Source organism: Lepus europaeus, chromosome 3 (genome assembly GCF_033115175.1).
Source record: "Lepus europaeus isolate LE1 chromosome 3, mLepTim1.pri, whole genome shotgun sequence".
In the NCBI taxonomy this organism is placed as follows: Eukaryota; Metazoa; Chordata; class Mammalia; order Lagomorpha; family Leporidae; genus Lepus; species Lepus europaeus.
Window position 1 is genome coordinate 16,307,541 of NC_084829.1, and position 22,778 is coordinate 16,330,318.

The 22,778-nt window shown below is 45.2% G+C and overlaps 5 non-coding genes across 5 annotated transcripts; 3 read left to right on the plus strand and 2 right to left on the minus strand.

Moving 5' to 3' along the window:
• Positions 1 to 3,579: 3,579 nt before the first annotated feature.
• On the plus strand, positions 3,580 to 3,651 carry TRNAA-AGC (transfer RNA alanine (anticodon AGC)). Its single transcript has one exon. It is a non-coding gene; the product is annotated as a tRNA-Ala (tRNA).
• A 4,133-nt stretch (positions 3,652 to 7,784) lies between these two features.
• Positions 7,785 to 7,856, minus strand: TRNAA-CGC (transfer RNA alanine (anticodon CGC)). The gene has a single exon. It is a non-coding gene; the product is annotated as a tRNA-Ala (tRNA).
• Positions 7,857 to 11,052: 3,196 nt separating this feature from the next.
• On the minus strand, positions 11,053 to 11,124 carry TRNAA-UGC (transfer RNA alanine (anticodon UGC)). The gene has a single exon. It is a non-coding gene; the product is annotated as a tRNA-Ala (tRNA).
• Positions 11,125 to 14,564: 3,440 nt separating this feature from the next.
• On the plus strand, positions 14,565 to 14,637 carry TRNAF-GAA (transfer RNA phenylalanine (anticodon GAA)). Its single transcript has one exon. It is a non-coding gene; the product is annotated as a tRNA-Phe (tRNA).
• A 3,261-nt stretch (positions 14,638 to 17,898) lies between these two features.
• Positions 17,899 to 17,972, plus strand: TRNAT-AGU (transfer RNA threonine (anticodon AGU)). Its single transcript has one exon. It is a non-coding gene; the product is annotated as a tRNA-Thr (tRNA).
• The last annotated feature ends 4,806 nt before the right edge of the window (positions 17,973 to 22,778 follow it).

Sequence of the window (22,778 nt, forward strand, 5' to 3'; positions counted from 1 at the left end):
TTTCTTTTTTTAAAGAAGTATTTTTGCTTTTTTCTTTTTTTTAACATTTATTTATTTATTTGAAAGCCTGAGACACACAGAGAGAGGGAGAGACAGAGAGAGATCTTCCATCTGCTGACTGATTGCCTTTCATTTCTTTAAAGTACTTTTGCTTATTTTTAAAAGATTTATCTGAAAAGTAAGAGTTACAGAGATCTTCCATCTGATGGTTCAGACGGAAGTGGTACAATCAGGACTCAAATCTGGTACCCATTTGAGATGGGGGCATCCTGGCACTGGTTGTACATGCCACATCACGACCCTCGGCCTGGGTGAAGGCTTTTCTAATAGGGCTCTTGTACCTGTTAGTACCACATTTAATACGACAATGACGTATAGGGCCTATGCCACTGGCTCTGATTTTTAGAAAGAGTTCCTTACTACTTTCAGCACAGGCTAAAACAAACGGTAAATAGCTTAACCCACTGCAGCACAATCCCTATACAAACAAACAAATAAAAATTATTTATTTGAAAGGCAGAGACAGAGAGAGACAAAGGTATCCAGTCTCTCAGCACTCAGCACTCTGGATACTGAGGATACTATCACTCTCTTGATCCAAATTTGTAGGTATGACACTTCACTTGACCAAAGTGGAAGCTCCCAGCATCTAAACACAGAGACTTGGGGATCTAGAACATTCCTTTCTTTCTCATTCCGAAAACTTACAAATCTCAATCCTATAGCAACTTTGCAGTCTCGACACTGTGCCAGTCTAGGTCAATGTTTGTTCGTCCATTTGAAAGAAGAGCACAGAAAACTGTGGGTTCAACGGTATTGCAAATCGCATCCCATCGCCACTCAAAATAGTGTCCGTCAGGTCCCTACGGAGGCGACAGGGCGAGTAAGTAGCAAAATGCACTGCAAGTTATTTCCCGGGCTGCTCCAGGAGAAAGTTGGGTTCCGTAGCCTTTTGTGGGGGAGTTAAAAAGAAGTGTGGGAAAACGGAAAGTGTGGGCACAAGAACAGGATGTGAGCCCTAGGTTCCCAGATCAAGGGTCTGATTCACTTCCAACTGAGCTATGGAGTTCGACGGAGCAGGTGCGTAGCCATTCAATCCAAAAGCATTCCCTCGCTGCTTAACTTTTCTTCCTCTTTTTTTTTCCCTCTTGCATTTTAAGACCAAAAAAAATGCCCAGAAATCAGTTGCTGTTAGTATCGCAACTATTCACACACAGAGCTGCAGGTGGGTTCTGCTTCCTGGTTGCACGCTGCTCCCGGGGGCGGGGTGGGGGGGAGGAGGTCTGCGCAACGTCGCCTTTTCAAGGCCTCCAAGTCCAGGGCGAACGCTCCCCAAACCCGCGGCCACGTGCCCTGGAAAACGCTCAGCCTGTTTCCTGCGACGGGAAGGGCAGCGGGCACTCTGCGCAACACGACCTCGGGCCACGCGAGCCTTATCTTGAACACACGCTTTGAAACTCCCTAGAAAGAAGGAGCCCCTCCCTTCCCAGGCCGGTAGAAAGGGCTGCGGCTCTTGGTCGCTTTCCGCCTCCTCTCCTGACCGCGCCCTGCGCGCTTAGGGACCCATCCCCAGCCCGTTTCCTCTCCGGTCCTCCTGGCCTGGCCCCCAGCCGCCGCCGCTCTCGAGCCAAGAGCCGGGCACCCTTCTTCTCCGACCTGGGTCTTGCGCGCACGCCTCCAGGCTGGCTGCAGCTCCCAGGCACCTGCCGTCGGGATACGGTTCCTGTGACCTACAGATTCCGCACACCGGTCCTCTCCGCTCCCCACCCACGAGCCAGAAGGTTCAAGGTTTTCTCCAAAAATTCGTATTGGGATTAGGAGCCACATTTTGGCTACTTTCCATTCTCCAGGAACGGATGAAATCTGTGGACTGGTGCGGGGCAGGCGGGTTTACGAAGACCAGATTCGAAAAAGACGTTGTAACCACGCGAGCCGCCGCATTTCTCCTCTCTCCGGTCTCGTCTTCCCCTTTGGATTGTCTTCAAAACCAGAGCTATAGCCTATCTGAGACAAAGTCGCTGCTGCATGTCCCAAGCCGGCGTTGCACGCGGTGACCGGCAAGCATGTGCAAGACCGCGGAGGCGCACGCAATTACTATGGGCGCCACTTTGCACAGAGAGCTAGAACTTACTGTCTTTCCTAACCGAAAGTCTACATGCCTTTAACAAAAAGCCCCCGCTTCCCCCGCCCCGTGGCCCCTGGTGACCGCCGTGTCCCTTGCCCCTGTGAGCCGACGTTAGCAACCTCAGATAGGCGGCATCACGCAGCCCTGGGTCTGCCACGCTGGCTTATTTCACTTGGCAGGTTGTTGCCAGTGGGGGTGTTTCCTTCGTTTTAAAGGCTGAGTAGCATTCCATTATACTAATACAATGCGTTTTCTTTGTCCACTCATCTGCGACTGGACAATTGAGTTGTGTTCTCATTATTTTTTTTTTATCGCGAATAATGATATAACGAATGTGGCAGTACGCTTTGAGTGTAGGATCTTTTTGAGATCCTGATTACAATTCTTTGGAATTGATAGCCAGAAGTGGGATTGCTGGCTCATACGGTAATTCTGTTTTCCGTATTTTCAGGAACCTCCATACTGTTTTCCATAGTGGCTGCACCATTTCACATTCTCACTACATTTTGCACAGTTTCCAATTTCGCCACAGGCTCACTAACACTATTTTTTTATTTTTAATAAAAACCATCATAATAGATGTGAGCTGGTATCTCATTGTGGTTTTGACTTGCATTTCCTTAATGACCTATTTGTATGTCCTTTTTGGAGAAATGTCTACTCATGTCCTCTATCCATTTTTAGATTGGGTTATTTGTTTTGCTATTGGGTTGCCTTTTTAAAAAATTTATGTTATTAGATCAACAGTTTGCAGATGTTTTGTCCCATTCTGTTCGTTGCCTTTTCACTCTGTTGATTGCTTCCTTTGCTGTGCGGAAGCTTTTTAGTTTGATGTAGCCTCACTTGCCTATCTTTGTTTTTGTTGTTAGTCTTTTTGGTGTCATATCCAATGAATTATTGCTTAGACCAAGGTCTAGAAGACTTTTCCCTTGTTTTCTTTAGGGTCTTACGTCTTAAACTATTTTTTTTTTTTTTTGGTGTGTATTAATCTCTTTTCTCATCTTCCCACCTGGATCTATGAGGATGTTTCAAAAAGCTTGTGAAACCGTGAATTAAAGGACGATACACGTTTTCCAGGAACTTTGGAAGCCGCGGGGTTGCTAGTTACCCAGCAGCACGCACAAGGCTGTGCTGTGCTCCCAGGCACCACCTTTTGTGCGTGTTTGACAGCGTCAGGGACAGAGATGGATGCTTTAGGAAGGGAGAATCGGGAGGATTCCGTATGAGGACCTCTCCCATCTTGGACTGGAACTGCAGATAGTTGGCTAAAAACAGCCCTTGACGAAGAGCTGGCTGGGAAGCCCAGGGGTCTTTCGGTGCAGAATGCATTGCTTGTTAAAGAGCGGTTTCAAAAACGGAGGTTAAAACGATCAGTCTGTCGAAATTCAGGACTTTAGAGAATGACGTAAATTGCTAACGTAGAGTGTCAGAAGAGCGCCCTCACTGGCATCGTTGGGGGTGTAGCTCAGTGGTAGAGCGCGTGCTTAGCATGCACGAGGCCCTGGGTTCGATCCCCAGCACCTCCAGGCTTCTCCATGAGCTTGGCTTGTTCCAAAATCATGGACTACCATGTGTTTTGCTGTGTTTGTGTTCCTACTCCTGGTGTCGGTGAGCTATTTGGAAACCTACTCATGCTAAGGACTTCCCCTGCTTCTTGGGACTTGCAGTACAACTGCTTCAGTCTAATTAATTATTTCCTGCAACAAGCATGCCTGCCAGAGGAGACTCTTGCTGCCATTTCTCGTGATTATTAAGAAGCAGGGAAGAAAAAGACGGAACAAGAGGAACTTTATCAAGTCCCAGCTGTGCCTGTGTCAGTCGACAGGTGCATACTCAGCAGGAAATTCCCCTTCTCATTTTCCTTTCCCTGTTCGTCCCTGCTCTGCCCCCACACCACACTCAGATCCTTGGTTGGGCAAAAGGTCAGTTCAGTTGCACTCATGGAGCCTGTGATCCCAGCTCTCTCTTGAGGAAAGAGGGTTTAGGAAGCTGCCCAAGGGAGAGACGCCTCTGGTGAAAGAGGCTTCCCAGTTCCACAGCTGAAAGAATGATTTTCAGAGATGGAAAGAGCAGCTGGGTGCTCTCCAAGCCACCCCAATTCAGCAATAAAATAATGTACACATAGGTGAGGATGGACAGCCAACCTTTCACCTCCTCCTCTTCCAATATCTTCTCAGTGTGTCCCTTCACCTCCACTGCCTCATACCTCCCTACTCACCACCTACTCCTAGCTAACATCCCAAGTGGCTCATTCACATTCATTCACACCGTGGCCAGCAGCTCCACTTTGTAGGTTAGCACTCTCAGAACTGGCTGACCATCATTTAGGGGAGGCTTTCCAATGATATGATATGGATCCTCATCCCTCCCCTAGTTGGGGGTTCTCGGTTCACTCAGGAGCTGTAAGGTGGAAATTATTGCCAGTCTATAAAAACAATCAGAGACAGATTCTCCAAAGAATAGTAATGGTCGCTTGGGTATAACAGAACACACAATGGGAATGCATGTCACCGTAAACTATGTGCGTACTCAAAGAGGTTGGGGAAGGGGAAATATTTAAAAGTGAAACTGTGGAGCATTAATCTGATGTTCTGAAAAAGTAATCCTTGGACACAAGGATTAATCACCATGATGACCTTAGTCTGAGGTTGAGCAGAAAACTGCTGGGCAGATGTTCTTGTACAAGTACTTTTTGTATAATGCTGTGGTAGACTCTAGGTAAGGTTGCAATTTGGGCAGGGTCTTTGTGATAGTTACTGTCAGGCAATCATGAGTAATTACCTTTATTTCATAATCTCCTAGATTTATCTATCTACTTACTTGTTGGGGCTAACACAAGTGATTCCATTTTGATTCTGACACTGACAATTTTCTCATTCCTTTCATACCGGTATACAAATAAAGTCAAAAATTTCAGGAACCACTGCATTCCAGTCTAAAACCCTTTAAGTCTGTATTGGAGAGCTGCTTCAGGCTGACTCTTATTTTTATTTATTTATTTTTTGGTGCTTTTTCATCTCTAAGCAAAGGCAGTTGCTTTGTTATTAAAAGGAATGGAGGTAACTAGAGCTGGGAAGAAACTGAGAGATTGATATATAATGTATTCTGATATTCAGGAAGATACAGATTATGTTCAGATAAGAAAATATTAGATTGGAAATTAAAAGAGAAGACACAATGCTTTAGGATTATCCTCTAAAATTCATTATGTGCATGTATTTGGACACCCTGAATTTTGGCAAGCAGGAGGAAGCATCTATTCTTTGCTCCTCTGCGATAATGGAGGTTTGAACCTGCCCAAGAGTGTGTAGTAGTAATGAGGAAGTTGCCACAAAAGTTTGCTTTGCTTTGTTGTTCTTGTTCAGCTGCAGAAATGCTTTCTTGGCATTTTTGAAATGGATCTCAGGGACAAAACCGCAATGTCCATGAGACAAAGTCACCGCCATGTTTCCCAGTCTTGATGATTGCAGAGTTTGCTAGAGCAGTGATTGGGACAGAGTATACTTACATGTTTTCCTTGTGATGCTTTCCCTTTCCAACTAGATCTTGTGCCCTCCTACCAGCTTTTCTCACTGGGCTGACAGCCAGAAGCTGTGGGTGTGCAGCGAGCCCAGTGAGATGGCACGGGAAAGTTATGTCATGGCAGAGAAAACCAGAGAAGGAGAAATGCTTCCAGAATGCCAAACTAAAGCCAACTGAAGCTTTGCGGTCTTACTGTTTAGTTATTCCCTCTTCCCGAAGAAAGATATCCAAACTATGGATTCCCTCAGGGGTTACAATAGCCAGAATTCCATTGCTTTACAGAAACTCCTTATTTCTCAGTTCTTTTGACAGCTGCCTGAAAGATTCCCTGAGTGTATGAGGGTTTTATGCCAAAAAGAAAATGATGCCCTAAAAATCTGTGGCAAAAAAAAAAGGACAAAGTTCCAAGCTGGTTTTCCCTGCTTTGCTGTGAAGATCAAAGTGAAAGAAAGTTTGTTCTCTTGTTCTTTGCTCAAAGATAATTTAGACAACAGCATGACCACAATATACCCGAGGATAATCCGGAGGCAGCCTTGGTATGCTTTGGGTCTTACCTGATTAAGGTGTCTGCCCTGGGTCTGTGTCCCAGAGGAAAATGAGTTGTGATCAACCCCTGCCTCCTCTCCAGGTTCTCAAGGAAGTAGTAGGATGCTTTTAGTGTGTTTAAACAACATAAATCTGATTCATCATTAAACCCACGTTTTGAAATCACCCTTTTCTAATAAAAAAGGTACCATGCAAAGGCTTTGGCAAAGAATAAATGGAGCTGATTGTGGTACATCTTTTCAACACATGACTTGTACAGAAAACGGAGTGCAGAGCAATGATAAATGAATCGTTATTGTTTTTACAGGCTCCTTAGTATTTTTTTTTTAAATACAAGTAACTTACAAATCTATTAATATCTCCCATCCAAACACCTTTGGCCACAGTTGCCTTTGGGACTTCTGTTGTGGTATACTATTAATATATTTAAAGATGGAAGAACAGGGGCTGGTATTGTGGTGCCCCAACCCATATGGTCACCTGTCCTAATCCTGGTGGTCCAAGTGCTTGGGCCCCTGCCACCCACGTGGGAGACCCTGATAAAGCTCCTGGCCCAGTCCAGGCCACTGTGGCCATTTGGGGAGTGAACCAGTGGACGGTTCTCTCTCTCTCTCTCTCTCTCTCTCTCTCTCTCTCTCTCTCTCCTGTCTCCCCTTCTCTCTTTGTATCTGCCTTTCAAATAAATAAGTAAACCAAAATCTCCCAAAGCGATGTCTAGGTAAGCAATTTGAGTACACGGCTTGCCAATACTGAGATTTAACTTCAGCTAGACGTTTTGGGTTGAAGGATAGCAGGGCGTTGATGAGTGTCTTCCATCACATATTTTGTGCACATTTCCAGTGGATGTTTATTTACTATGAGGGTACTTCAACAAAAGTTCTAGAACTTCTTCCCCTGAACATTTAAAGGACCCTCTCCCACGGAATAGAAACAACTCTTGCCAAAACCTGAGATCTTCCCTTTGAAATCTGCTGTAGATGGTTGGCTGTAAGCTGGCGCGAATGACAGCTAGCTCTCCTCAGTCTTCCAAATTGCTTCAGCGTTGGCGTGGCCGCGGCTTGGCTCAGTGCCTCGTTAGGTTGGGCCAACGTCCCACCCACCCCGAAGAACCTGCGACCTGATGCCATGCACCTGCAGAGCGTCCACCTGCAGAACGTCCAGCTGGCGTCGCTCCCCGGAGGCGCCGGCGGGCGCGGTGGGGCAGCGGGGGAAGGGAGGCGTAAGGAAGCCGCAGCCAAATTTTCCCGCTCCCCGACCTCAGGCGTCCCGTGCTCCCGGAGCTGAGGAGCTGCAAGGCAAATCGTCGTGAAGCTGTTTGTCTTTATTTTTTTTCCCCTGTATTTCCGTCCTTTTTCTGCTCGAGCGTTTAGTGATTCTACTAAGTCGAACCCAGAGTGAAAAGGTCGTTAACTTGGCTGCAGCATTGGGGCTTTCAGCTGGGAGCAATCGTCACAGGGGATTGCATTTCTTTTTTGTAGTTGTTTCCTTCTGTGGAAGCCCACGTCTAGAGCAGCACTAAAGCTCAGGGAACTGAAATGATTAATTCCTAGACTATCTAAAGAATTGAGGTGCAAACACGAAAAAACCTGAGTGGAGGAGCCGGGGGTTGAACCCGGGACCTCGTACATGCGAAGCACGCGCTCTACCACTGAGCTACACCCCCTCACGGCGCAATTCCTTGGAGGAGCATCTATGAACTAACTTTTGTTTTTTTCAGGCGGTTTCCTCTTTCTGCCGGCTGGAGAAAGTCCTCTGAGTGAAGCCCTGCCCGTTAGGAAATGGATTCTGGATGCGGAACCCGTGCTGTCCGGCGGTGTCACCGCCACGCTCGCTGCCGGTTTCCCACTCGAGGACTCCCCGCTCCCGTTGGCCTTCTCCAAGCTCCCTCGCACCAGCCCGCGCGGCAGGGACTCGGCTCCCCGGGGAAAAGCACAGGTCCTAACAGCCCTGGGATGGAGCGCTCCCAGCCCAGGGGCGGCCGCGACCCCCAGTCCTCCGCCCGCGCCTCCCGTCTGGGATTGCCTGCAGGCTGGTTGTGCGCCCGCATCTCGAGGCGTCCTAGGAGGATCGTGTACCCAACAGGTTCAGAAGCAAAACCAGCAAGCAGAACACCCTGGGAGCCCCACTGGCGTTGTTCTAGGCGGCGGGAAAGAACAGGGCCACAGCACAGCCCTCTCGCGGGGGAACCGTCTGTGCACACGCAGGGCTCTGGGGGTCTTCCGAGCGCGTCATCCACGAGTTCGGAAATGCGCAAGCCCTGGAAGGCCCGAGGCAGAGCGGGTGGACGGGGCAGGGCCGCGAGGGCCGGCCGCTCTCCCCGGCTTTCTCGCAGCGTTGCGTGAGTGGTCGGTGTACGCCTCGGGTCTTACCCTGCTGCTTTATCCCGACCTTCCGCGTGGCACGGACGGAAGCACACGAGGACGCCAGCGAGGTTTCACTGACTGCCTTAGGACACGCACAGTGTTTACTGGGGAGGGTGGGGAAGGCTGAGAGCCCGCACTCCGCAGCGTTCACTTGAGAAGCTGGCTTCAGAAGAGTGTGCTAAACAAGCCAGAGCCCGTTTGGACGGAAACTGGGGACCTTTCGAATCATGGGATGGGATTCCCGACTTGAGTCTACACTCGGTGTAGGGCTCTTCCAAGCGCGCCTTGGCTGTGGCCTCCTGGCCTTTCCTGCCCATCTGTTCTCTTTCCCATCATTCAGCGAACTATGAAATGGAACACAAGGAGTCTGCACGCACTCTCGTGTTCCTTTGCTTCGACTTGTGCTGAGGGGTAATGTTGGTAGATCTCAGCAGCTTAGAATGGAACTAGGTCAGTTCAAAAGCCGTGTATGGGTGATGGATTTCCTCTGCACGTGAGCAGGGAAACCAGTTATTGAGGGAATTTTAAAATGGGAAACTTGAATGTGTTCTTGAAATACAGTATCGATGGAGAAAAAAGAATGGAGTTCAAGATGACCTAGAGTCTCCTTCATGCTTAGGCCATGTGAATGTTCTACATAGCCAGCCGGAAATCTACAGTTGGTGATCATCCCGATTTCTGGGTATTCTAGTTGGTAGGACAAAGTCTACTGCATTTAGCTTCACTATTTTGGAAAATCCTAGGTAGGATTTCTCTCTCTCTCTCTCTCTCTCTCTCTCTCTCTCTCTCTCCCCCTCCCTCCTTCCCTCCCCCCCTCCCTCCTATGAGAACACTAACTCTTCCCACTGCTGTTAGTTTATGCCAAGGTCTACCCACAAACATTACCAGAGTGTCAGATCCATTCCTCCAACAGGGAGAGTGTCAGGTTGGAACATGTTCTGTCTCCAATCATTTTTCACTTTCCTTCACTTCTGCCGCCAAACCGTTAGCAAGACACAAAAGATAGTGCGGAAACAATTTCGATTATTTTACCCATCCACAACTGCATTTCAAACTACTCAAGATCAAGTCATTGAAAAACATCAAAAATCAACCACAATTACTTTATTTGCTTGCAATTCCCTGAGTCAAAAACATGGGCATGACCCAGCTGGGCACCTCTTCTGTTCCCCAGACGTTTGCTGGGGTTGTTCACAGCTCTGCACATAGCTCACAGCTGAGTTGGATTCAAAGGTCCCGGATGGCTTCAATCACGTGTCTGGTGTATCACTGCTGTCTTGTGTGGTTTTCTTCTAGCTTTTCTCTTTCTGTGGTCCAACTTGAGTTTCCTCAGAGCATGGCGACCACACAGTATTCTGACTTCTTACGTGGTGGCTTCCAAAATGGGTATTCCCAGAGAAGCAAAAGTAGAAAATGCAAATATCTTTGGCCATTTGTGAAAAGAAACAGCATCAAATTTCTGGGCCCTTTTAGAACACCTTCTACTATTTCCACACCTGGATTAGAAAAGGAATTAGAAGGGCTGGCACTGTGGCTCACTTGGTTACGGGCACCGGGTTCTAGTTCCGGTTGCTCTTCTTCCAGTCCAGCTCTCTGCTGTGGCCTGGGAAGGCAGTGGAGGATGGCCCAAGTGCTTGGGCGCCTGCACCCGCGTGGGAGACGTACCTGGCTCCTGGCTTTGGATCAGCATAGCTCCAGCAGTAGCGGTCATTTGGGGGGTGAACCATGGAAGAAAGACCTTTCTCTCTGTCTCTCTCCCTCACTGTCTAACTCTATCTGTCAAATTTAAAAAAAAAAAAAAAAAAAAAGGAATTAGAAAAAAAAAAAGCGACCATGCAGGAACATTAAACCCTCAATGTTTTTGGTTGACTGTTGAGTTACTCATCAGGTCACATAACTAAATCATGCCCAATGCTCCTACTGCCATACAAAAAGTGAAATCATACAGTGGATCAGGAACTTTCTGTTCCTTACTTTAAAGATATCACTTACTCAAGCGCCTAATCACAATTGGATCAAGATTCAGTAATAATCTTCTGAAACCCCTATTACTTAAAAGTAAAAAACTACAAAATGAAAAAACTTGGTTCAGGTAGCAATGTGACTCCCATCTAAGTTCCTACTAATAGTGAATGGGCTTGAGATGGGACCCAAGCTAGGACCCAAATTCAGCAATGAAGTTTGGGTAGATGGCTATAGAAAATGCCAGCAAAGAAGGAGAGTTAGAAAGCGTGGCATAATTAAATGCTTGATTTGCCAAGGAACAGTACATGCTTGCTCCAAGGAGGGAGAGAAACTACTTTCAAAAATGGAAGTTTCCACTTGGAGTACAAACTTGGATTGTTTCCTAAGTCTTTTGTTACAATGATTTTATCCTACAGGTTTTAATGCTTTCATATTCAAGGAGAAGATTGAGTACAGACAGAATAGTAGGAGTGTCGATTTTACGTAGGTATGTGCAATATAAAGTGAGTTATTGGAAAAGTGAAAGAACTATGGAGGTGCTGGGGATCGAACCCAGGGCCTCATACATGCAAAGCATGCGCTCTACCACTGAGCTACACCCCCATCTTTCTTGTGATTTTTGTTTTCTGGATAATATATTAGAAAGCTGTCTCTCTGTCCACTCTACCTGTCCAAAAAAAAAAAAAAAAAAAAAAAAAGCATGCGATGTTCATTTTCTGTATTTTCTTTGTAAAGCTAGTAAGGGCAAAAGGAAGATTAGTTGAAAGCCTATTCATTAATTCTTCTATTTCTATTGAATCCATTTGTGTTGTTTTGGTTTCTGTTTGTGGTTGTGCTCTTAGAGTCATTGGATTCCAGACCTGAAAATACAGGTATACTGATGTCCTATGTGCAAAATGGAGACCAGAGTCTCATTTCCAATGGAGTTGTATCCTTCAATTTCACATTTTGAGAAATATCTTCACATTGGCAAGTCTGAGACAGAGAGAGAGAGAGAGAATGAAACTGTTTTAATGAGTTAACCTCCTCCCCAGGCCTCCCTGCCTCTTCATCCCAGGAAACCAATGATTTGCTTACTGTCTGTATAGATTACTCACAATTTCTAGAGTTTTATATGAATGCAATGATAAATATTACTTTTTGGTCTCACTTCTTTGATTCATCATAATTATTTTGAGATTCACCCATGTTGCATGTGTCAATAATTTATTTCATTTTATGCTGAATTGTATTCCATAGTATGGATCTAACTACCCCAAAATTTGTTTATCCATTCACCTGGTAGATGGCTTGTCTCTCATTTATTGGCTATTACAAATAATTCTGATGTGAGCATTTATGTGCAAGTCTTTGTATGGACATATTGTTCCTTTTCTCTTGGGTAAATACTTTGACTGGATATTAGGATTGGTATATAATTAACTTTTTAAACAAGTATCAAACTGTTTTCAAAGTTATACTACTTTGCATTACCACAAGCAGTACATGAAAGTTTTATTTCCTCTGCATTTTTCCAAAGAGTTGGTGTAGTTAGTCTTCTTATATTTTAGACATTCCAATAGTTGTTCAGTGGTATATTGTTATGATTTTAATTTGTATTTCCTTAATGACTAATGAACATCTTTTCATATGCTTACTTGCCATTCTCATATCGTTGATGAAATTTCTGTTCAAATATTTTGCCTATTCTTAAAGTGAGTTTCCATATTATTGACTTTCAAAAGTATCTTATATGTTCTATATGCAAATCCTTTACCACTACTCATGCTTTATGAAGATTGTCTCCTAGTCTGTGACTTGACTTTTTATTCTCTTAACTATATTTTGCAGAGCAAAAACTAAAAAAAGAATTTTTTTTTAGACAAGGTCCAAGTTATCACATTTTATGTTCTACAAAATCTCTTCTTAACCCAGGATCACAAAGATGTTTTCTTCTTAAAGTTGTATAGTTCTGTGTTTTATACTTAGATCTATGATCCAATTTTTGTAGACACTTTAAGCTGTATAATACACACTTTAAAAAAAAATGAACACTGACTTTAAATGATATTATGTCATATATAAAGTTTAGGAACTTTTTCCCTCTTCCAGAGTTTGTGTTATTTTCAAACATTTAACTTCTCTATGTGTTGTACATTGCGTCTTTGTGTTTTAAGCAATTATCTTTTAAACAGATTAAATTAATAGTCCGAACCCCACACTCCACCTCACTGTATTTATTATATCATTATCATTTCCTGTGCTTTTCATTTCATTCTGTAGATCCACACTTCTTTGTGTAGAATCAGGCCGAATTTTTTTCTTCAGTGTTTAAAGATGTTGCTCTTTTGAATTCTCAATTATTTCCAACAATTTAGAGTGGAATGATGGGAAAAGACCTTTTTCTACTTTTAATGGCAGCAAAACAGCTAAGTTTTTAAAAATGAAATTAACTCTTTCTGTATTTTTTAATCTCATATTGTCTTTTTCTTCTATTTATTTACTCTATTTCTCCATTTCTCTTAGAAAAAATTATAAATTGATCACTGTTTTTTTGTGTTTTTTTTTTTGTCATTTAAACACATAGTGGACATTTAGACACATCTGTCTCATTTAGACAAATGTCATATGGTGGGGGAGAAGTGGGAGATGAATCTTACAATAATTCGTGAGTTTCCTAACTTACTCCTGAAAATTAAAAAAAGCTTTTCCATTGTATAAATAAATATTTTCAAGGGAAATTCACTTGCCAAACTGTCCTTATCTCTAGAAAAGAATTAATAAATTAGTTTATAAATTCTTATAAATGGAGTTGCTTTGCTGATTTGGCCCTAGGAACTATTAAAAATTTACATAAAAATAAGAAAACATAAGACTTCTCTGGAGAAAAAGGGAATTTAATGTCTAAGACTTTATAGTGCTCTAACTGTTATAGCTAAGATTTTAATCTAATCAAGGCATCCAGTATCCTGATTAATAAAAATGTATTTTGACACTTGAAAAAATATTCTCTTTCCCAAATTCAGATCATAAATTCTAAAAAATAAATATTTTCATATGCTTTTGCCTTAAAACTACCTTAGAGTTTCTCAGTCAGCTGCTGATCCACTATAAATATTTGTTCCAGTTTTTTTTTAAAAAAGAGGGACACTGCAAATAATTAACTATAATATTGTGCTCCACACTTTAATTAGCTCAAAAACAATTGTGACTATGTTCCGTGACAAATCTCACAATGTGGAAAACAAAACTCTCTCAACTTAAGAGCCTTGTCCACCCTACATGCATTATATACAAGTGATCTGGTATTGATATAATTGTGTTTCAGCTGCCCGGCACCCTTCTCAGCGTGGGCTGGGACTGTCCTGGAGCGGATACCGTGTCACTGGGTCTGCAATTTGGCAATCTTTCCTTTGCCGTGGAGACTGGGCAGGGTCCAGCATCTCCGTGGGTTTTTGAGAACCAGAGAGGCGGGTCAGTCACTGACCGTCAACAAGGCTCTCAGGAGTGCTGCACGGTGGCGGCGTGCAGACCTAAAATGATCGCCGTCTCCTTCGCCTTCGGGATCCTCCTCTGTAGCCACCAGCAGCCGCGCTCCGTGCTGTCCACATCTTTTCTCGGCTCAGGTATGGTCCAGCGTCGCCCCGGGTGCGCTACACTGACGTCCGCACCACGCAGGACAAAAGCTGACGGCAGAGGATAAGAGCGGAGATCTGTTGCTCAAAATTACCACGGCAGCAAGAACCTGACGCCGCGTGGACAGAATCAACCTTGGATTCCGCTTCTCAGCAGCTCCGAAGACTATGAAGACGAAAAACCTAAAGAAAAGTGAGGAGCCCCCAGCCTTTTCCCTTCAGCTGCCGTCACTTTCCTAACTCCTATCACCCTCCCTTCTGCCTCCCTGGTCGGGGTGGGATTTAACCAGCACACGTGACGGACAGTAGATTTCGAGTCGCTACAGGTGCATAGATGCATTGTACAATTAACAACACTTGGGAAATCCAACTTTCTAAACGGAAAACAAATGTTCCAAAAGAAAAGCAACAAAGCAGCCCCACAGGGAGGCCGAAATAGCTCAGTTGGGAGAGCGTTAGACTGAAGATCTAAAGGTCCCTGGTTCAATCCCGGGTTTCGGCATAAGCTTCTATTTTTCCACAACTACACATGGGTAGCTTCAGCACAGCGTTTATAATTCAGAAATTAGCAGTGTCTGCGTAATTTAATGGAGTTGACAGCTAAAAGCTACTCTCATTGCTTGGAGGAGATGTGTATGTGCTTTTTTTTTTTTTTTTTTTTTTTTAATAAAGTGTTAGAGAGTCTCCGGAGACATGGAAAAGGTGGAATTACCTGGGAGTCACTGCGGTGTGAGGTGCCCACCGCAGCGGTGCAAAGGGCCAGAGCACCAGATGCCTTCCCAGTCGCACCTACGCCTGTCCTCAATGGCAGCCACACACAATTCGTGAATGCATGGATGGCTGTGTTGAAGTCAAACCTGAGGCATGGACACTAAATTGTGAAGTTCTTATAATCTCACGTGCTACTCTTCATTCACTGTTTTTCTCTTTTAAAATGTAAAATCCTGTGCTCATTTCCACAGCGTACACGCCCATACTGGAGTGCTGCGTGCGATCTGCCCCGCCGCTGTGCAATGAAGACCACAAACGGGGTAAACTCTTCTAGCCACATGCATGCATTTTTCTCCTACTAATAAAAAGAACGTTTTCAGCTTGCAGGCAATGGTTTATCAACCTGGGGTAGAGGATTCCATTGCAAATACCCCAGAACTTTTGAAGCAAGCACGATTTCAGTAGCCCCTTCCAAGTCTTAAACTGAATCGCAAACGAAGCGGGATCTTCAATCTCTGTGCCTCAAACTGTAGCTACAGAGCTCACTCACTGAGGTACAGATCAGCCAAGCTAGGGCACACACATTTCACTACTTCAGCTGGTAGTTCTTGTCCCAGCCAGTCAATCTCCTTAACATTCTCCCTGTTGCAGAGAAAATTCCATTGTTTAAAAGGAGCTGATATAATCGCTCTCAAGAACGCACGATCAAAAATCCAGAAGCATCACATCTGTCTTCTAAGACAAGCAATTCCAAGTAAGGCTAAGATAAGCATCAGCTCACCTGTAAGCTGACAGAGGGCAATAGAAATTCCATAGACATTCCGAAGAAGTATCCGAGTCATAATGGCCAAGAAGCTCCGGGTCCAAGAGCCGCAAGCTCATTCTCTGTTTTCGGAAAGCACTCATGAATGAGCGCTTAGTCTCCCAATCCTGCTCGCTCCTCCCCCTCTCCTCACTATACCTGCATTCCAGGGACCCTCTTCTCCACCAGACTCAGGTAGCAGACTGCTGGGTGTACATTTCAGCGAGATCGCCCCTTAAGTGTCTTTGTCATACACAAACCCAGTTTGTCACCTCTTTTTTTCTAGCCCCAGCCAAAATTCCCAAAGCACAGCATGTGCCCAAGAACCAAACAGCAAGCAGCAAATTCCACTCTTCTTGTCTTTACTGGCACCTGAGAGCCACCACCATCCGCAGAGGCCAAGTTGCCACCACCTGGCAGCCCTCCTATATACGTTTCCCTCTCCCCACTTTCCAATCAACAGGTTTCCAATCTTATGGCTGTAAACATTGTGACTGTCCAGCCACTCTCCTCCTCTTCATCCTTAAGCTAATCTGGAATTCATCCACAGGCACACTGTAAGGGCCTGCCCCTTGGGTCAGCAGCCTCCCTTAGGTTGTCTCTGTACTTATGCTAGGACATAGTAGGTGGTGGCTACATATTCACTGACAACTAAGGCTCAAACGCACTGATCTTGCTTTTGTCCACGCAGCATGTGCTCCCACCACAAGGGCCTGATCAGGACAACCAAACCTTCCTGTGGTTCTTTCAAAGCCTTGAAAACCAGCAACTGTTCTACGGAGAAGAAACAAACGTTAGCAACTGCGCCACATGAGCACCCTTCAAAGTGCTCAACCCATCTCTACACAATGGGATGGCCACAAAGATGCTTTGAAACCCAGGGATATGCTGGGAGAAGAAAGTCGGATGGGAGAGGGAAGATTCAAATGCTTTAACCAACTTCTCTTGGGGGTAAAGGGTTTTTGCTCTCCACTGAGCTAACGGGAGTGGATGTCAGAATCACTTTAAAAGATAGATTCCTGCTCTTCCCACCTTACCCATGTCTTTAATCTAATCTGGCGCGTGTGCTGGACCCAGGAAGCTGTAGTTTTTATAAAGCTCTCAAGTCATTCCCCATTACTGACAGCTGAGCTACAGCAGGAAGCACTGCTTCCCTCTTCCTTGGAACCTTGCTCTGGCTGAATTTGGTCTATGAGCTGTATCACTTTGTTAATCTATTTCAAAATGTGTTTAGTACGCGTTACCTAAATTTAATATGTCATATAGTTAATTTTTTTTTCGGTAACACCCCAGCACCGTCTGTGAGTTCATGGGCAGGGAGCTGACTCGTGTTATGTAAGAGCTGCGGAGTTGGAATTTGTCAATTCCGTCTTCGGGAATATACGGAGATAGTAAGGCAGAAGATACGCTGAGCCAGGGTTACCTTGCAAATAAAAAAAATAAAATAAAAATTTTTAAAAAAAGGAGAAAAGTCTTTACAATGCGTGACTGGGTTGCCTAAAGACCAAGCGCGTCTACTTCGAGGCTCAGCGGCGGCGATTCGGGCCCCCGCACGAAGGTTCTGACAGAACCTTGGCTCCGTTCTCCGGTAGCGGCTCAGCCGTTTCTCGCCCTCTCTCTGCTTCCCTCTTGGCGGGTGGCGGGAGCCAGTCTTGACAGGCTCGCGGCAGGGCTCGCGACCTCGCTGTCCGGCCTCGGGCCCCGCCCGGCCGCGCTCCCGCCGCCTCCGGATCCACCTCGGCCGAGGCGGCCTCCTCGCCCCTGGAGCTCCGCCCACTTCCCCCCGCGGCTGCGCGGCTGCGCGGCTCGGGAGCCGGGCCGGCAGGGGGCGCTGTGCGGCGGCGCGGGAGCCCCTCAGGAGACTCCGCGGATGACCCGGATGTCCGCCGAGCGGCCCGCGGGCCCTCGCCCTCGGCGTGCGGGGTGGTGTGGAGTTTGAGAACATCCGTTCAGAGTATTGCTGCCCAGTGGTTTCCCCAGGGAGTCTGTTCGCAGCCCCTCTGCTTGGGTTCTGCCTGTGGCTTGAGTCGCCCAGAGCGGCGTGGCGGCTCCGGGGCCCACGCAGGGAGATTGCAAAGAATGGCGCTCGGTCGAAGCTGTGACAGGGTCTGGGCGACTCCGGGTCCGGCGAAAGGCCAAGGGGGAAGAGCAGGCCAAGAAAGGAACAGTGGATTTACTCGGGAAGGAAAGTCAGAATTACAGCAGGAATGCAAAAGTACTAATAAGAAGAAATTAAGAGTGGAGTGCGTGGGCCCCGTGGCTTAGTTGGTTAAAGCGCCTGTCTAGTAAACAGGAGATCCTGGGTTCGAATCCCAGCGGGGCCTTAGGAGTACAGCGTCCTGGTCGTGATGGGAAGGCACCAAGTTCTGGGCTGTGGTCTCTTTTCTGCCACTGCATCCCCACTCATCCAAAAACCTTGAATATACGTGAGCTTGGAATATATACGCAAGGCGAAACCATCCTGTTGCCTTAGTTTTGGAAATTCAACTTCTATTGGATTTTCCTGTTACTTCAAGGATTTCAGTCTTGATTTCATGTAAAGAGTTAAGAACCATGAACGATGTGGAACAAGTCATCGAAATTCCAAGCTAGAATATAGACTGCGGGCACGGGTTTCAGTACCACACTTGCCAGTGCCCTTGGACTGGAGTTCACCTCTAGTTGTGTGGAGAGATCGAAGGTGGAGGCTCTTCGGTGTCTTTAATCGGGGTCTATGAGTGCATCCTCAGAATGCAGATTTAATGTTTTTAATGTTCGTGGAGGCTGGCTACATAATGTATGGGTCTGCTGCCTCTCTTGGTGCCTGTCATGAAAATTTTTAATTTGCTGTTTAATGTCATTCTAATTAAGAAAAAATGAAATTGGACATTATCAGCATGAAATTTATCTTGTACAACATACAGTTTGTAGGGCATCGCCGCAGTTGTATGTCTAGAGAGAAGCAAAAAGCGCCACCTGCATATTAGGCCTATTTCCTTTGTTCAAGTGCCCTGCTTCCTGTTCCATAGAGCACCGATTCCAAAGCTCAACTACAAAAATATAATCATAGAATTTCAAGAGGGCAAACTCAGATTGTAGATTGCCGAGATCACTAGCCTTTGATGATGACTAATATCTGTACAAAAACCTGATTTTGAACGAGCAATTTTAGATCTTCTAACCTTGGATCTTAGAACTTCTAACTTAGAAGTTTAGTCTAGAAGTTAGAAGTTTAGTTAGAACTTAGTCTAAGGCCTTTCTAGTTGAACTCTTTCAGCTTGTAAAATCATTCTTTTCATTTTTTTCTTTCAGTATTTCAATTGTTTTCAACTTTTGGTTTTAGAGTTTCAGATTTCCTGTGTTCCTAACTGCCCAACGTACTTGTCTGTGCATTAAGACTTGGAGTCTGCTGTTTTCCGTGTGTGCTGATTGGATCCAAGAGACAGAAGAGACGCTAGGGATCCAAAGAAGACCTTTCTGCTCTTTCAGATCCTGTGGGTTGACTCATAGGCAAATCAGAAAATTAAGGAAGCTGAAGAAACAATTTCTTGGAGTTCCCTATTTTTCTCTTTTTTTAGCTTTGATGCTTTTTATAATGTTCAAAGACGATGAGAAATGGAACCCAATGATGCTGACTTTGCTAAAAGAACACAAGATATGTGAACATCATGAGATCAAGCACTCATCACAATATTCCCATTTTACATGATGGTAACTGTCAGAAAAAATTTAAAATGACATTTCTCTTGTTGACAGAATTTGTTTCAAAAATATTTATTCATTCATTTATTTAAAAGTCAGAGAGAGAAGACAGAGAGATCTTCCATTTGCATGGCCCCAACAGCCAGGACTGGGCCAGGCTGAGCCACATAGATGGCAACTGTTTGAGTCGTTAATCTGGGCCTCCCAGAGAACACAGTAGCAGGAAGTAGTAGAGTTATGACTGGACTCCAGGCACTCTGATACGGGATATGGGCACAGCACGTGGTGTCTTAACCACTGCACCAAATGCCTTCTCCACAGCAGCAGAATTTATTCACAAATTTTTTTAAAATAGAAATAAGACTGTGATCAAGTGCATTTTCAATTGGCTCATCTTTTACCCACGTAAGGAAACCATTTACTATGGCAAGGCAATTAAACAGTTTAATTTTAGTAGGCAAAGAAATGTGTCCAGAGAAAATAAATTTAAGATTATTAGCCTTTTGGTGAGAATAACTGATCAAAGACTAGGGGTGGAAATTTGATGATGAACAAGACACTTATGTATTCTCAAAGTGTTTCCTTAGAGATTTCTTATGCAAATGGTAACTTGAGCAAGAGGGAACACAGCCAACCATACCTTACTCCCAGATGATCAAATTAACATCACCATAGTGGGAAGCTGACCCCTTGACGAGGGCTCAGCATCACCCCTATGGCTTTCTGACTAGGATTAACAGTCCACCTTCATTGCTTGTATGTGGGTAGCCCATGTTCCAAACACCATTTTGAAGAAAAACTGTAAAACTTTTAGAGGAAAAAAAATTGGAAAAAAATCTTCAAGACCTAGGACTAGGCAAAGATTTCTTAGACTTCACAATAGAAGTATGATCCATAAAAGGAAAGCTTAATTCCATCATAACTAAAAAATATTGTTCTGTGAAAGACGCACGTGGCAATCTGAGATTCTGCTGATCCAACCCCTTCCTTTCATCCTGATTTTCAGAGCAGTCACATCAATATCATCATTGCCCTCTGTCTCCTTCTGGTTTTCAGCCCTGGCACTTCCCAAAGATGTGGACCTATAAAACTATTAAAGCTAATTCAGAAGGTTTGAATCAGGAGTGATTAAATGAATTCCAAATCTCACATAAATAAAAAGATATCTTATACATAGTCATGCTTCATATTATGTAGTCAGGTAAAAAGCAAATAGCTTTCAGCCCCAAAGCGGTCTAATTTTTCTAAAGATTCATATGAATTAAAAATAACATCTGAATTTTCTAATGTAATTTATAAGTCTGTTTTTAAGTAACAGTTTTAAAGATTCTTTAAATTGGGGATCAGAAAACTATGGCCTGTGGACCAGATTTCACTTAATGCCCTTCCTTCCTTCCTTCCCTCCCTCCCTCCCTCCCTCCCTCCCTCCCTTCCTTCCTTCCTTCCTGACCTAGGATGGGTTTTACATTTTCAAATGGTGAACCAAAAAAAAAAAAAAAAAAAAAAATCAAAAGAAGACTATCTTCTGATGTACACATTATATAATATTCAAATTTCAGTGTCCATAAATTCATTAGGTTTTGTATTTGCATATTTGCCTGCTACAGCTGGAGAACCGAGTACTGCAGCAGAGACCCGTATGATACTCAAAGTCTGATGAATTTGGCCCCGGCTCTTCACAGAGTCCATAAGCTGATTCCTGCCATCCACTTCTGGATGTGACATTTGTCTTATGCTTGTCTTGCTGAGACCTTTTGCTTCCCTCTTTCTTATTCTCATATTCCATTTGGCTTATTTTTCTGGGCCAGATGTGAGAGATGTTATGCCAAAAGCTGAAGCACAAATTCCTACTTCAGATGTAACTCCATGGGATTCCTGAAGAAAAGGCTCCATTTGGACAAAGGAAACAAAGAATAGGAAAAAAAAAATCAGCTGCCTCACCTGAAAGCTGATAATTTGAAATTGGTTTTATTTGGATTTTCTAAGGAAGTTGATGGAACTTAATGTCAATAAGAATGAATCTTAGACTTTTCCATTTTAGTGGAATTGTTTATTCCTTCTATAATAATAATTTAAAAATCCTTGGTGAGCTCCGTATCGTCAATTCATAACGGAGCTTTCCAGTTTTCACTCCATCCACTGACTAGTGGCTGTCTCTTCCATAGCCACAGAATCTGAATCCTCAGATGAGAATCCCCTGCAATGTTTCATCTGGACACAATCCCAAAATCGCACCTTACATTTGCAGGCATCATAAACTCATCAGCTCCAAACCCAAACACACCGGCTTCCCTTTACTGCCATCCAGCTCTCCAAAAGCAAATGTACAACGACTGGTAGCTTCAAGCAGCAAGTCTGAGCCTGCTGGAGCTGAGTGAAAGCCATCTCGTCCACACAGGACAAAAACCTGAGAATGTTCTTTTAAAAAGCGCCCCTTCTTTCTTTGTCGCCAAATCTTCAAGTCTAAATTCTGTGTCAGCTGCACTGCTGTCTCCACGCTTTCCATCTCCTCATCTTCACGCCGTGGAGAGCTGGACAGACTACGGTGTGGTTCTGCAAGGCCCCTGCAAACCAAACTTGGTTCAGACTCCCTCTGAGCCGGATGAGAACACAGAAAATGCCCAGGTATGGCTCTCCTGCAACTCTTCACGAAGCTGCCAATTCCAGTAGCTACTGCCCCGAAGACAAAACCTTAACCGTACAAACACCCACCAAAGGGCTCAACCTGCTGATCCGCCAGGGAAAGGCACCGTGAGTTCCTACCAACCACAGTAACCTGCAACAAAACAAACCTCCTCTTCTTTGGAACCTGCGCTGCAAGCCTACTCGGCTTCAGTTACCTGGGAAAACGCAGGCGAGGCGGGGAGCTCGGATGCCTCCCTATGCAATTACTTCCCTGTCCGAGTAACTCTTGGTTTCCAAGTTCACTGCCCCAGGCTGCGGCTCAAGTCCTCCTGCAGCTGCAGCTTCGGCCAGAAGGAGGCGCTGTGTGCAGGGCGCTCGGAGCCGGCCCCTCTCTCCGGCCCCGCCGGCCTCGCGGCGCTCGGAGCCGGCGACGCAGGCCGCTTCCGCGCTCCCGGAACCGGATTCCGGGCGCTGCGTTTGCCGAAGCCGACGCGCCCGTGGCTCTTCACTTCTCGCCCACACTGAGTTCCGCACGCGGCTTCTCCCTCACTTCCCGGGCAGCGCCCCTGGTGCCGGTCTTTTTTATCCCCGAGCTCTGCTTAAGGTCAAGGATTTCCGAGTCCGTCCTGGGCCTGACGGGCGACAGCAGTCCGTGGAGGCCCGACAGTTACGGGACCGCCCAATCGCTGGTTCAGAACGAAACTCGAGTGTTTCCCCAACAGCAGAGTTGAAGAGAGGAGGCTGACGTCTCGGAGTAAGTCTTGGGGAACCCAGAGAACCGGAGTAACGGTTATATAGCAAATTTGAAGCGTTGCTGTGCGACC